Source organism: Petaurus breviceps, unplaced genomic scaffold, assembly GCF_028583685.1.
Source record: "Petaurus breviceps papuanus isolate PSGF00001 unplaced genomic scaffold, PetGlider_PUasm1.0 90762, whole genome shotgun sequence".
In the NCBI taxonomy this organism is placed as follows: Eukaryota; Metazoa; Chordata; class Mammalia; order Diprotodontia; family Petauridae; genus Petaurus; species Petaurus breviceps.
This window is the reverse complement of record NW_027187339.1, coordinates 750,420-763,003: the sequence shown is the minus strand read 5'-3', so window position 1 is coordinate 763,003 and position 12,584 is coordinate 750,420. Positions and strand designations below refer to the sequence as shown.

Sequence of the window (12,584 nt, the reverse complement as noted above, 5' to 3'; positions counted from 1 at the left end):
ATGAGAAAAGGCCATTGGGTTTAGCAATTAAGATATTACTGATGTGGGGCGAGTAGGTGGTGCAGTGAATAGAACACAGGCCCTGGAGTCAGGAGGACCTGAGCTCAAATCCAGCCACAGACACCTGACAAATTTATTAGCTGGGTGACCTTGGGCAAATCAATTAACCCCAATTGCCTTGCCTTCCCTCCTCAAAAAAGCCCCCACCCCAAAAAAAGATATTACTAATATACTTGGAGAAAGCAGATTCAGTAGAGCTATAGGTTTAGAAACGAGATTGTAAAGGATTGAGAAATGAGTGGGTGGTGAGGCAGAGGAGGAAATGAGAACCAGCTATTTTCTTGACTTCCCCAGCACCCACTTTTACACTCCCTTCCGGCCCATCCCTGAACCTTTGCTCATTTGCACATATTGTTTCCTATTCCTGTGTCCTAGGAGAGAGTTTAGATCAGATCTGTTTGACTCCAGAGGGTAGAACTTGAGGTAAGGGGTGGCCTTGTGGAAAAAGGCAAATTTAGGCTTGATGCCAAGAAAAACTTCTTAACAACTAGAGCTATCCAAATGTGTAATAGGCTGCCTCTAGAGTCAGTGGCTAGGTTTCTACTCATTGGAAGTCTTCAAGTAAAGTCTGGATGAACACTTGTTGGATCTGATGTAAAGGGAAATCTTTTTTCAGGAATGCATCGGATGATGAGGTCCCTTCCAATTTCTGTGATTCTGTGACTTTTCAAAATAATTAAATTTTCAATTAACAACACCAAAAAAAATCACTTCCTTTCCCCTCCCTCACATACACTGAAAAAAATAAAAGAAAAACCTTTGTAGAAAACATAGTCAATTAGCTATTGTGATCAATGCCATGATCCAAGACAATTCCAAACGATTTATGATGAAAAATGTTATCCACCTCCAGAGAAAGAACTGGTGGAGTCTGAGTGCAGATCGAAACTTAATTTTTTCACTTTATTTTTCTTGCTTTTATTTTGCAACATGAATAATATGGAAATATATTTTGCATGATTTCATACGTATAATTGATATCACATTTCTTGCCTTCTCGATGGGGAGGAAAGGGGCTAGACAGGGAAAGAGACAATTCAGAACTCAAAAAAAAACCCTTATAAATGAACATTAAAAATAAATAAATAATTTTTAAAAGAAAATATAGTTAAGCAAAACAAATTCCCACATTGGCTACATCCAAAAATGTTGGTCTTATTCTGCGTATTTAGTCCGTCACCTCTGCGTCAGTCGGTGGGTAGCATTCTTTGTCATTGATCCTTTGGAATCATGGTTAGCAAGTCTTTCAAAGTTGTTTGGATTTGTTTTGTTCTGTTTTTTTTACAACGTTGTTGTTATTGTACAAATTGTTCTGGAACTGCTCACTTTTCCGTAATTCTCACTCCATGTACTTCTTTTTAGGGAGGGCCGGACTCTTCCCTGAGGAGACTGAGTTATGAGTTTAGGAGCCTTGGGGATAACCCAAGACTTTTATACTTTTTTAGGTGACAAGGGAATGGCAATGATGTACTGCCCTGGGAAACTGCTTGACATTCTGGAGATTTTCTCAGCCTGTTTTGTCAATCCCATTCAGCTGTGTTTTCAGAGGAAATTGTATCCAAGTCATTATCGTGATAAGGGATTTGACTTCAATTTAAATCAGACTAATTTCAACCAATTATCCAATAAATATTTATTGAGAAATTTCTACATGAGGAGGAAGAAGAAGAGCAGGAGAATATGACAATAGTTGCTGCCGTCATGAGCTTACAGTCTAATCAGATGATCAAATACGAAGATACGTGAATAACCAGAAAGCAATCACATTAAATTGTATGGCCCTGACTATTCATGCAATAAAAATTTAGAGAAGGAAAAAATCCAGCAGCATTCACCAAAATTGTCAGAGAAGGCTGAATAGTATTTGAGCTTGGCCTTCAAGAAGGAAAAGGATTGAGACAGGTGAAGGGGAAATACCTATGTGACTAGAGAAAAGAAAAAAACAACCATTTACTTTTCAGTAGAAATTATCTGTTATTACTTTGGGTTAAAGTAATGCGATAACATAAAAAGTTATAAAATACCTCAGACAGCCACTTCCTAGGAAGCAAATGACTTGTGAATGTCAATTTGCTAGCCTGTTACTGCCCCTTTCCCCTTCAAAAAAAATTTTTTTAAAAGGAGGAGAGTATTAATTAGATCTAGGATATTTTTTTATTCTGGCTCTGTTAATGAGTGGAAATCTGGAACCTCCTGGAAGTGGGAGGGAGGTTCATCAAGGGATCTGATAAAGAAGAGGTGTAGAAGAGAATTGATTTAGGGTACTGGAATGGAGTAATCACCAACTGGTTTTTCACATGTTAAGGCCTAACCTAGAAGCTAGATTTGGAAGTTGTCCCTAGCGTCTATGGTTAAATTATGCCTGTCTTAGCATAAAATTGCTTTGCTTAAAAATTTTGTGTTGTTGCAAAATATTTTTTGTATTATTTCAAATGAAGTAACATACATAAAACATTTTATAAGCCTTAAGTGCTATATAAATTCTAACTATTATTACAATTCTCTTAGTTACCGGCAAAGTCTTTTATGAAAAACTCCACTCTTGGCTCAGGTGAACTAAAAAAAAAAGAAAAAGTTTTGCCCATGCCTAGGCCAGGATATCTAAGCCAATCCTGGTATCCAAGACAGTAGACAAGGCCTGGTGGAAATAAAATAGGAAAGCTTACCAGTTTGTGGTTACAAGCCATACCCTGAGTGAAGGTGATATGGAATTCAGCTTTGAATGGTGTTTTCCTTCATTCTAGTGATATTTCTTTACAGGTTCCTATTCAGGAATAGAGAGAAATAATATTGGATTGAATGGGTTAGAGACAAGTTAGGGAGCATATAAAGAATTAGGTGTAGGAGTTGAGACTTAATATCATAGTCAGTTGCAGATTCTTGAGTATCATGGCTGTATAGGTATTTTAGGGAGATTAGTCTGGAAGTGGTATACAAAATGGATTCAAGGTGAGGAGAATATTATAGGTACCCACTCCAATTTAGGAATATTTGCTACATGTTTAGACCATAGGCCACACCCATATCTCTAAGGCATGACCTTTTAGGTCAGTAGGGCAACGCTTTTACAGTGGCTATAGTTGTGGTTTAACAGTCAGAGGTCTGATCTGTCTTTGCAGCTTTAGTGCTGACTTGTTATATGAACCCAGGTGAGTCACTTCCCTCCATGGTCTCATTTTCCTTTCTGTGATATGAAATGGAAGAGGAAGTTTTTGCCACCTTCCTGAAAGGAAGAGAAAAGGGTCTAGAAGATGGAGCAGTGAGAAGCATTTCATCAGGGAATCCTTCTGGGTAATGAGGTATTCATTATGCCTGAATTGGGTTGAGGGGATACCCAGGGTATGAGAATGTAAGACCTAGCTCTGACTGTCCTCCTGACATCAGAAATTTTAAGGACAAGACGTAAGTTTGTATAAAGTAAGTATAAACAAATAAAAAGCTATTGCCTCAGAGAGGCACTTTTCTGGGAAAATAGACAAGGAATCTTGACCAAAATTCCAGGTCTCCAAGTTTCCCTAAAGGAGTCATAAGGACCCTGTAGAAGGTTGAGTCATTATAGTCAGGATCAGTCCTGGCAATTCCCATCGCTGGCCAATTTACTTCTTGTTCCTGACTGGGAGTTATAGAAAAACAGAAGAAATGTCTCTTTGGCTCAAACTGTCAAACCGTAAGTTTGGCAAAGGAAATAGGTTGGGGGGCGGGGCCAGGATGGATCTAGCTAAAGATGTCTCCCTACCCTAGTCTAGGATCAAGGCTTGAAAGCGATCTCAGTCAAAGCCTGGAAGTCTTAGTTGCTGAGTCCAGATGGAGGGAGAAGTCCACCCATGCCACCATTATTACAATTCTGAGTCAGTCCAAGGTCCAGGCCAATACAGTATCCCCCAGTAGGGTAACTTTGCAACTGTAAAAGCAATAGTGCATGCATCAGTAGTCTGGGAGTGTAAGTAGGGGAAAAAGAACTCAGGATGCTGAGTAATCAGCCTGGAGAAATCAGACTACTCTCTTCCATGTATCCCTCCTGCTTGTGGGTTGGCATAAGCAGAAAGCAGAGTGGCTGGAAGTTTTTTCACACATGAAACTGCATCTCCCATCTCCATCCCTTTCTGTTAGCTGAGCCCCACACCTGGAATACACTACCTCCTCACCTTTACAATACAGCTCAACAGAACCAGGAGATCATAGTGCATAAGTAACAGCCATGTTGTGCGAGGATCAACTTTGATAAACTTAGTTCTTCTCAGCAATACAATCATTTAAAACTATTTCAAATGAGTCATGATTGAAAATGCTATCCACATCCAGAGAAAGAACTATGGAATCTGAATGCAGAGCAAAGCAAACTATTTTCTCTCTTTTTTTCTTTTCTCATGTTTTTTTTTTCCTTTTGATCTGATTCTTCTTTTACAACATAACTAAAGTGGAAATACATTTAATATGATTGTACATGTAGCCTGTATCCTATTGCTTGATGTTTAGGGAAGAGAGGAGAGAGGGAAAGGGAAGGGGTGGGAGGGAGAAAAAAATTTGGAACTCAAAATCTTATAAAAGTGAATGTTGAAAACTAAAAAATAAATAAAGGGGTAAAAAGATACAGTTCAAACTCTACCTTCAATGTGAAGCTTTATCTGCTTCTCTCAGCTGCTAACACCATCTCTCTCAAACTTTCTGGCATTTAGCTTTTCTATTTCTTTCTTTTCCACATATATACGTATGTATATACATATATATATATACACATGTATGTCTTAATTCTCTTCCCCATTAAGATATAAGCTCTTTGCAAATACTGTATTTGTATCCCAAGTACCTAGAACAGTATAGGCACTTAATAAACATTTGATTGATAAGCAGAAATTACAGAGGTGGGAGCCTTCCAGATTAAGGCTGCTTGCCTGGTAGAGAACCTGTGGTAGATCTGAGAATAGTACTATGCTAACCCCTCATTACTAATACCATGGACAGATGGAAATACCCAGTCTAATGCTTATAGGGTTAAGGTTCTTGGCCTGGGACGAATGAACTTTAAAAAAAATTTATAATTCATTTCAGTAGAATTATGTCCTTTGTAATCTTATGTATTGTTTTTAATGCATTTAAAACATTATTCTGAGAAGGGATCCATATGCTTTACCAGACTGACTGCCAAAGGGCACCATGAAACACACAAAAAGAGAATCTTTGTTTCACTGCCGACAATCTGGAAGAAACTAGGATTAAACCAACATCTCATACCAAATACTAAATTAAGCTTCAAATGGATATGTAACGTAGATATAAAGGTTGTGTCAAAAAACAAATCAGAGAATTAAATTAAGAGAGAAATATAAATTAAAGCAACTCTGAGGTTCCATATCACCATCATCAGATTGGCAAAGTTGACAAAAAAGGAAAATGACAAATATTGGGTTTAACTGATCAGTGCAATGATCAGCCCCAATTCCAAAAGACTAATAATGAAAGATGTTCCCCATTTGCTAGTGGAGAGGACACAGACTAAAATACACAATGAGACATACATTTTTAGACGTAGTCAATGCAGGAATTTGCTTTGCTTGACTATGCATATTTACCATGAGGGTTGGGCTCTTCTATTGTTTTTTCCCCAGTGTGAGAGGAAGGGGTAGGTGGGAGAGAAAAAAGTAAATGCTTTATAATTGAAAAAAAAAGTTTAATTAAAAAAATAACCCCTGTTATAGAGGTAAGAAGTATAGCTTGATGAGATCCTTCTGTTTCTTTGGTATTGTTGTTGGGTTGGTTGGGTTTTTGTGAGGAATTTCAGACTTCTGGAGAAGTTGAGAGGTAATGTGGTATAGTAGAGAGAAGGCTAGGCTTGGAATCAAGAGAGAACTGGATTTGATTCCCACCTCCAACCCTTAGTAGTTGTTTGATCATGGGAAAGTCATTTAACCTAAGCCTCAATCTCCTCCTTCACAAATTGGGAATAATCATATCTTATATAGAGGATCAAAATGAGACAGGAACTCTACCAAACAATGAGAATGGTACCTGTAGGTACAGATTGTGAGGCAGGAAACAGAGAGACGAATGAAAATATCTAGAGAAATGAACAGAAATAGAAATGGGGCCAAGATGGAGATGGTATTGGTAACAAAGCCAGAACTGGAAAGAGAAAAGGGGAGGTGGGTTAATGAAGATGATGATGATAATGATGATGATGATGATGATGATGATTGATTGATTGATTGACATTTTATATAGTGATTTAAAGTTTGCAAAGTATTTTCCATGGATGATCTCCCTTGAACCTCACAACACACCTATGGAACAGGTACTATAGGTATTCTTACCCACATCTTATGGGTAGGGGAAAATGAGGCTGATTTGTCCATAGACATACAGATAGTGGGTATCAGAGGTGAGATTTTTTTTTTGCTTTTTGGAGGGCAGTTGGGGTTAAGTGACTTGCCCAGGGTCACACGGCTAGTTTTTGTGTGAAGTGTCTAAGGCCGGATTTGAACTCAGGTCCTCCTGACTTCAGGGCCAGTGCTCTATTCACTGTGCCACCTAGCCACCCCAAGAGATGAGATTTGAACTCTGGGTTTTCCTGATTCCAAATTCAGCACTTTCTCTACTGTGCCACATTGAATTCTGAGATTAGCAAGAAAGTCCAAGAACTGGACAGCTATTATTGAGATGAAGACAACGTTGTTCACAAAGACAGAAGTTGAGATGGAAACAGAAATAAGTGGAGACCTGGCAGGCCTAATTCCTTCCCATGAAGCAAAAAGCCCTATCCTGTGCCTGAGAACCAAGTATTTCCATGTTTTTGCCTCCAGGCCCAAGGTGGGAATGCTCCCCAGAGGTTGATTCTCTGGAAGGGTAACAGGCAGCTGCTTTCTGGTATTTTCTGTCTCATTGGGGAGCTGACAGACACTGCAATGAGTCAATCATACCAAGCCCTGACTCACATTTAACCTACTTTTGCTGATCCTTTTTTGGGGGGGAGGTGGTGGGGGTGAAGCAGGGATACTTTCCCAAGGATAAAAGTGTAGAATAAAGCTCTGTAGGTAAGAAAGGGGACAATCTCAAGGCCCTATCTCCAAAGTATTTTCTCTTGCCTCTTCCCATTTTACTCATATCAACATGGCATCAATGGGTACAAAGAATAGCTAGCTACAAAAGAATGCAAGAACCAGGCCATACAAGCCACCATGATAAGCACCTGAAATAGTCTATAGCTCCTAGCCTGTAGTATATTGGGCATCAACTCCTCAATCCCATATATCTGAGTTAAGACAGTCAGTTCAGGGCTAGGAATACAGTAGTGATCTGGGTTAAGACTGGTACAGTCTGGGTTAGTGTTGGACCCAAGACTGGCATTGGGATCAAAATTGTGGATGGGTTCCATGTTGGAATCAAGGTCAAGATGCCAAGGCAACAATCCAAACCAGGGCAGCAAGTGGGATCAGAAACAGGATCCAGGCAGAGATTGGGGTTTTTAGGGCAGGGAAGGAATGAGAGCCAGGAGGCGTGTGCAGTGTCTAGACCCAGAGGGGATGCTTCATTGCTGTGGTGACTCAGAGATGGCTTCTCTGCCATGGTTGGCATGTGATCCAGGGATTTTGGAAGGGGAGAATTAGAGCGTGAGGCTTCTCAAGCCTTGGTGTTAGTGAAGGCTCAAACAAAAGTGTGATCCCTTCAGTGTTCAGGGCCACCAGGGTGATACATCCAGTCCAAGGAGAAGGTGGTTCTACAATTTCCTATCTTCCCACAGCCTGGCAGGTCATGGTATCAGACAGCTTTAGAGCTGGGAGCAGCTTTGGTGTTGCTACTCTTTAGAAGTGTTCTATTCTTTGCGTCGCCTTGGACCTTCACACACCAATGCTGTCCAAAGATACTGTAGTGCTTCGCCATTTCCTACTCAGTGAATTAAGGCAAACACCAGCATCACACAGCTAGTAAGTGTCTGAGGTCGAATTTGAACTCAGGTCTTCCTGACTCCAGGCCAGATGCTGTGTCCACTGTGCCGCCTCCTGGGAGCCACCTTACAAGATAATCTAAATGAACTCTTTCATTTACAGGTGAGAGAAACTAAGTTGTTGAACAGGGTAGTGATTTGCCTTTGGTCATCATGATTGGAGTATGAACCTAGGTCTTCTGATCCCAAATTCAATGCTCTTTCCTCTCAACAACACTGACTGAATCAGGAGAGAGTCAGAGGAAAGAGTCAGTCTATCCTTGGGGCTTTGGTCTCCACCCTGAATTACACTGGTATCCCCCCAGGGTGTCCCCTCTGTCAGCAGCCTGAGTCCCACTTACCTACATACAGTGAATGCTGAATGCCAGTAGGATAGCGTACAGAGGATGACACCACCTAGGGAGCTGACTTGATTCTGGCTGTCATAGCTCCAGACCACTTAGGGAAACAGTCATAGACAACAACAGATGTGTATTGAATAACAATCAGGTTGCCTGCATTCTTACTGATAGTAAGAAGCACTGCCAGAATCTGAACCGAGATCTTCTGACTCTAAATCCAAATCAATTTAGGGAAGTCTATGAAGAAAAAAGGAAGCAACATAGTCATATTATCCATTTTTCTAACTATGTAATATGCAACATAAATGCAATATTATTGATAATTATTAATATTAATAAATGGATTCTGTACAGGGCATTTATTTGGTTCTGGGATGTGGGGATAAAACGATGAAAATAGACATGGTTTCTGCCCTCAGGAAGCTTACAATGGACTCAGTCAACGAAAATCTATTGAACTCCTGCTATGAGGCACTGTTTTGGATGTGCTGGCCAGTTCAGAGACCTGACAGGTCTGAAGGTGGGCTGACTCTTCTCTGTCTGAATAATAATTATAATGATAACAATACTAATAGCTAGCCTTTATATAATACTTTAAGTTTTGCAAAGCATTTTATAAATATCTCATTTGATCCTTACAATAACCTGACGAGGTAGATGTTATTATAATACCAGTTTAGCAAAGGAAATGGTCTAGAGTTCAGATGAGGAATGGGTGCTGCTGCAAGTGTCTTAAGCAGTTGTGTGGTCACTACAGTCTGGCCAGTGGGGGTCAGCAATGGTTAGCAATTGTTAGGGGGTTCCTACTGCTTGCCTCCTTAAACCCAGAAGCGTAATGAGAAGGCAATGATGCTCAGGTAGCAGCCAGCACGCCTGACTTAGTGCCAAGAGGTGAGGTGGGAAAACCAGACCCTAGACTCAAGTCAAAGAGGCCTCTTTAGCTGGAAATGGCTTTAGAGATAATCTCCTCTATCCCCCGTCCTTTTATGGGTGGGGAAATGGGCCCTGAGAGAAATGGGCCCTGCTTAAGTTCACACAGGTCATAATGACAGATTTTGAACCCAGATCTTCTGATTCCAAATCCAGAGCTACTTAGGGAAATCAGTGGAAAGCAACAGAGAGGCAGCCTCTTGGTGTAGTGGTGAGAGGGTCAGCCTTGGACTCAGAAAGACCTGAGATCAAGCCCTGCTTTTGGGACACATTGACTGTGTGACTATGGGAGAGTCACTTAACTTCTCAGGAGCCCCCAGCAACTTTCTCAGACAATGAGCTATGAAGAAGACTTGCTAGTCTGCATTGGATAGGGAGTTTCTGCACTGGGGTTTTCACACAGTGATAAAATCATGGTTCTAGACTAAGACAAGAAACTGAAAACAAGGGAGACATAACACACTGGTGCTGCACATGGGAAGACGAGCTGGAACCTGTAGGCCAGAGTCTGACAAGTCATTCCCCTATGGCCCACGTGGCTTCTCCATCCCATAGGATAACAGAGTTACTGCTGAAAAGGAACTTAGGGAATCATTCGAATTTTTGAGGCAGTTAGGTGACTTGCCTTAAGTCACTCAGGTAGTATTTGACTCTAAAACTTTCCGCTTAAACAATTTCTTGTGAAGTCACATTAGCAATTTTTCTGCCTGTGACATTAATAAATAATTCCTTTATCCTATCTACAGCCCTGGCTACAAACTAGGAGCATATATAATTTAACTCTCCCACCTTGATCATTAGCAATAATATTAGTCATTTCTACACTAGCTGAAACTGATGAAAAACATTATCTAATCAAAGAGTATTCATTAATGTGGCTTAGTGGATAGAACATTGGGCCTGGAGTCAAGGATACCTGCATTCAGATCTGGTCTCAGACACTTACTAGCTGTGTGACTCTGGGCAAGTCACAACCCCATTTACCTCAATTTCCAAATCTGTAAAATAAGCTGGAGAAAGAAATGGCAAACCATGCCAGTATCTTTGCCAAGAAAATCCCAAATAGGGTCACAAAGAGACTGAAACAACTGAGCAACCACACTCATCAGTGGTGAAATGTCACCCATGGAAGGAGGTCTCCAGTGACAAGTCTCAGGGATCTGTGCTGGATCCTGAGTACCATTTTTATCAGCGATTTAGATGAAGATAGTTGGCATGCTTATCAAATTACAGATAACAGAAAGGTGGGAGAGCTAGCCAACACACTGGGTGAGGGAGTCAGGGTACAAAAATATCCTGAAAAACTGGTTTGGTATTTGGGCCAAAGCAAACAAGACAAAATGTAATGATAATAAATAGACAGTAGTATACTAGAATGCTAAAAAAAGAAATAATCAGGTACAAGTTGAGAGAAGGGGAACTAGGTAGGAGTTCAGCTGAAAAATATCTGGGAGTTTAAATGAACTTGATAGAAATCAAGAGTATAATATGACAGTCAAGAAACTGAACCCAATCTTTTGTTGTTGTTCAGTAGTTTTTTCAGTCATGACCCCATTTGGGGTTTTCTTGACAGACATACTGGAGTACTTTACCCTTTCCTTCTCCAGTTCATTTTACAGATGAGGAAACTGAGGCAAACAGGGTTAAGAGACTTGCCCAGGGTCACACAACTAGTAAGTGTCTGAGGTCAGATTTGAACTCACAAAGATGAGTCTTCCTGACTCCAAACCTGGTACTCTATCCACTGCCCAATTTAAAGCTGCATAAAAAAAAAAAAAAGAGATCCAGGAATAAGACGGTAACACAGTTCCACTGTATTCTACCTTGGTCAGAGAATACACATTGTGTTCTGGGTGCCATATTTCAGGAAGGACTCTGCTAAGCTAGAGTGCCCAAAGAAGGTCAACCAGGAGAGTGGAGAGCCTTATGTTTGATCAACCTGAGGATTGGCTGAAGGAAGAAGGGGAAGGAAATAAGCCTTTATTAAGCACCTACTATGTGGCAGGCATTGTGCTAAGTGTTTTATAAACACAATCTCGATTGCTGATATTTGTAATAATTAAGAGGAATACAATTACCATCTTCAAGCACTTGACGGGTTGTCCTATAGAAGACAATGGCCTTGTTTCACTTGGTCCTAGAGGGCAGAAGAAGCAATAGGTGAAAGTTACAGAGGGAAATTTAATTAATTATTTTTATTAATTTAAATTAATTTAAAATTAATTAGAGCTACCTAAAAATGTTCCAGGCCCCACCCCTTCTCAAGGTATTCGAGCAAAGGCTGAATGACATCTTGTCAGTTAAATTGGTGTAGGGAATCATTTTCTGGTACAATGCGCCTGTCAAGGTCCTGTGATTCCGTGAAGATGGACTGAATCAGTCTCAGGATCAGTCCTGACTCGTCTCACCTCTAATGTAGAGCATGCCTCAGGTCCCTTGGCATATTCTCCCTAGCAGAGCTTGCTAATATTATTGAATTAAATGATATTGCCACATTTCTATTTTTAAGCATATATAGTTTAACCCCACCCTGCCTTATCTCAGCCCCAGGCAACCTGGCCATCATCCTCTCTGCTTCTGGAAGGAGATGAAGCCTAGAGAATGTGGGTGTGAGCTCCCTGTGGTGCTAACATGGGAGGCTGAAACCCTAAGGGGCTGTCAGAGGGTCCAGAATGCCCCCTGCTCTCATGTTCCTCAGCCAGACAAGCTCCTTGGGGAGTTATCCTAAGTACGAAAGCACCAAGTGCTGACAAGAACAGCTTTCATTCCTCCTTCTGCAGGAAAGGAGGCCAAACCAGCCCCTGGAGTCTTGGAGGAGTGTGATTGGCTTGGGTGTCCAGACATGCCCACAGGGCAACAAGAAACAGCAAGCTTGCTGGGTATGTCAAACTGCTGGTCTGGGTTCCAAACCTTCTAACTTCCCTGACCACCCCAGGCCTATCCCTTGCAAAAAAAAGCCTAAAAATCAGGACTCTGGGTTTTTTTTTCCTTTTCTTCAAGCAAGCATCATCCCCTGGCTGAGCCCTCATTTTTCCATCTAGATTAGAGCAGCACGCATTAGTACCTTGGGGGGAATAGACAAAATATTTCTAAAAGGATACATTCCTGTATAAACCACTTTACCATTCCTGGGAAAAATACTTGTCCATCAATGGCTCCAGTCACCATCCCTGTGATATCCTTGACCACAGTGCAGCTCCCTGGCCCACCACTGCTCTATATCTGTGTTGTCTTCCTGTTAGAATGTAAGCCCCTTGAGGGCAGGGGCTGCTTTATTTTTAGTGTTTTATCCTCAGCACTTAGCAGAGCACCTG

At 40.9% G+C, this 12,584-nt stretch overlaps 1 long non-coding RNA gene across 1 annotated transcript; it reads right to left on the bottom strand.

The window, feature by feature from the left end:
* Positions 1-8,165: 8,165 nt before the first annotated feature.
* LOC138146470 (uncharacterized) lies at positions 8,166-11,627 on the bottom strand. The gene is made up of 3 exons (XR_011164488.1): positions 11,504-11,627; positions 11,349-11,407; positions 8,166-8,577 (listed from the first exon to the last, which is right to left on the bottom strand). It is a non-coding gene; the product is annotated as an uncharacterized lncRNA (long non-coding RNA).
* Positions 11,628-12,584: the final 957 nt, after the last annotated feature.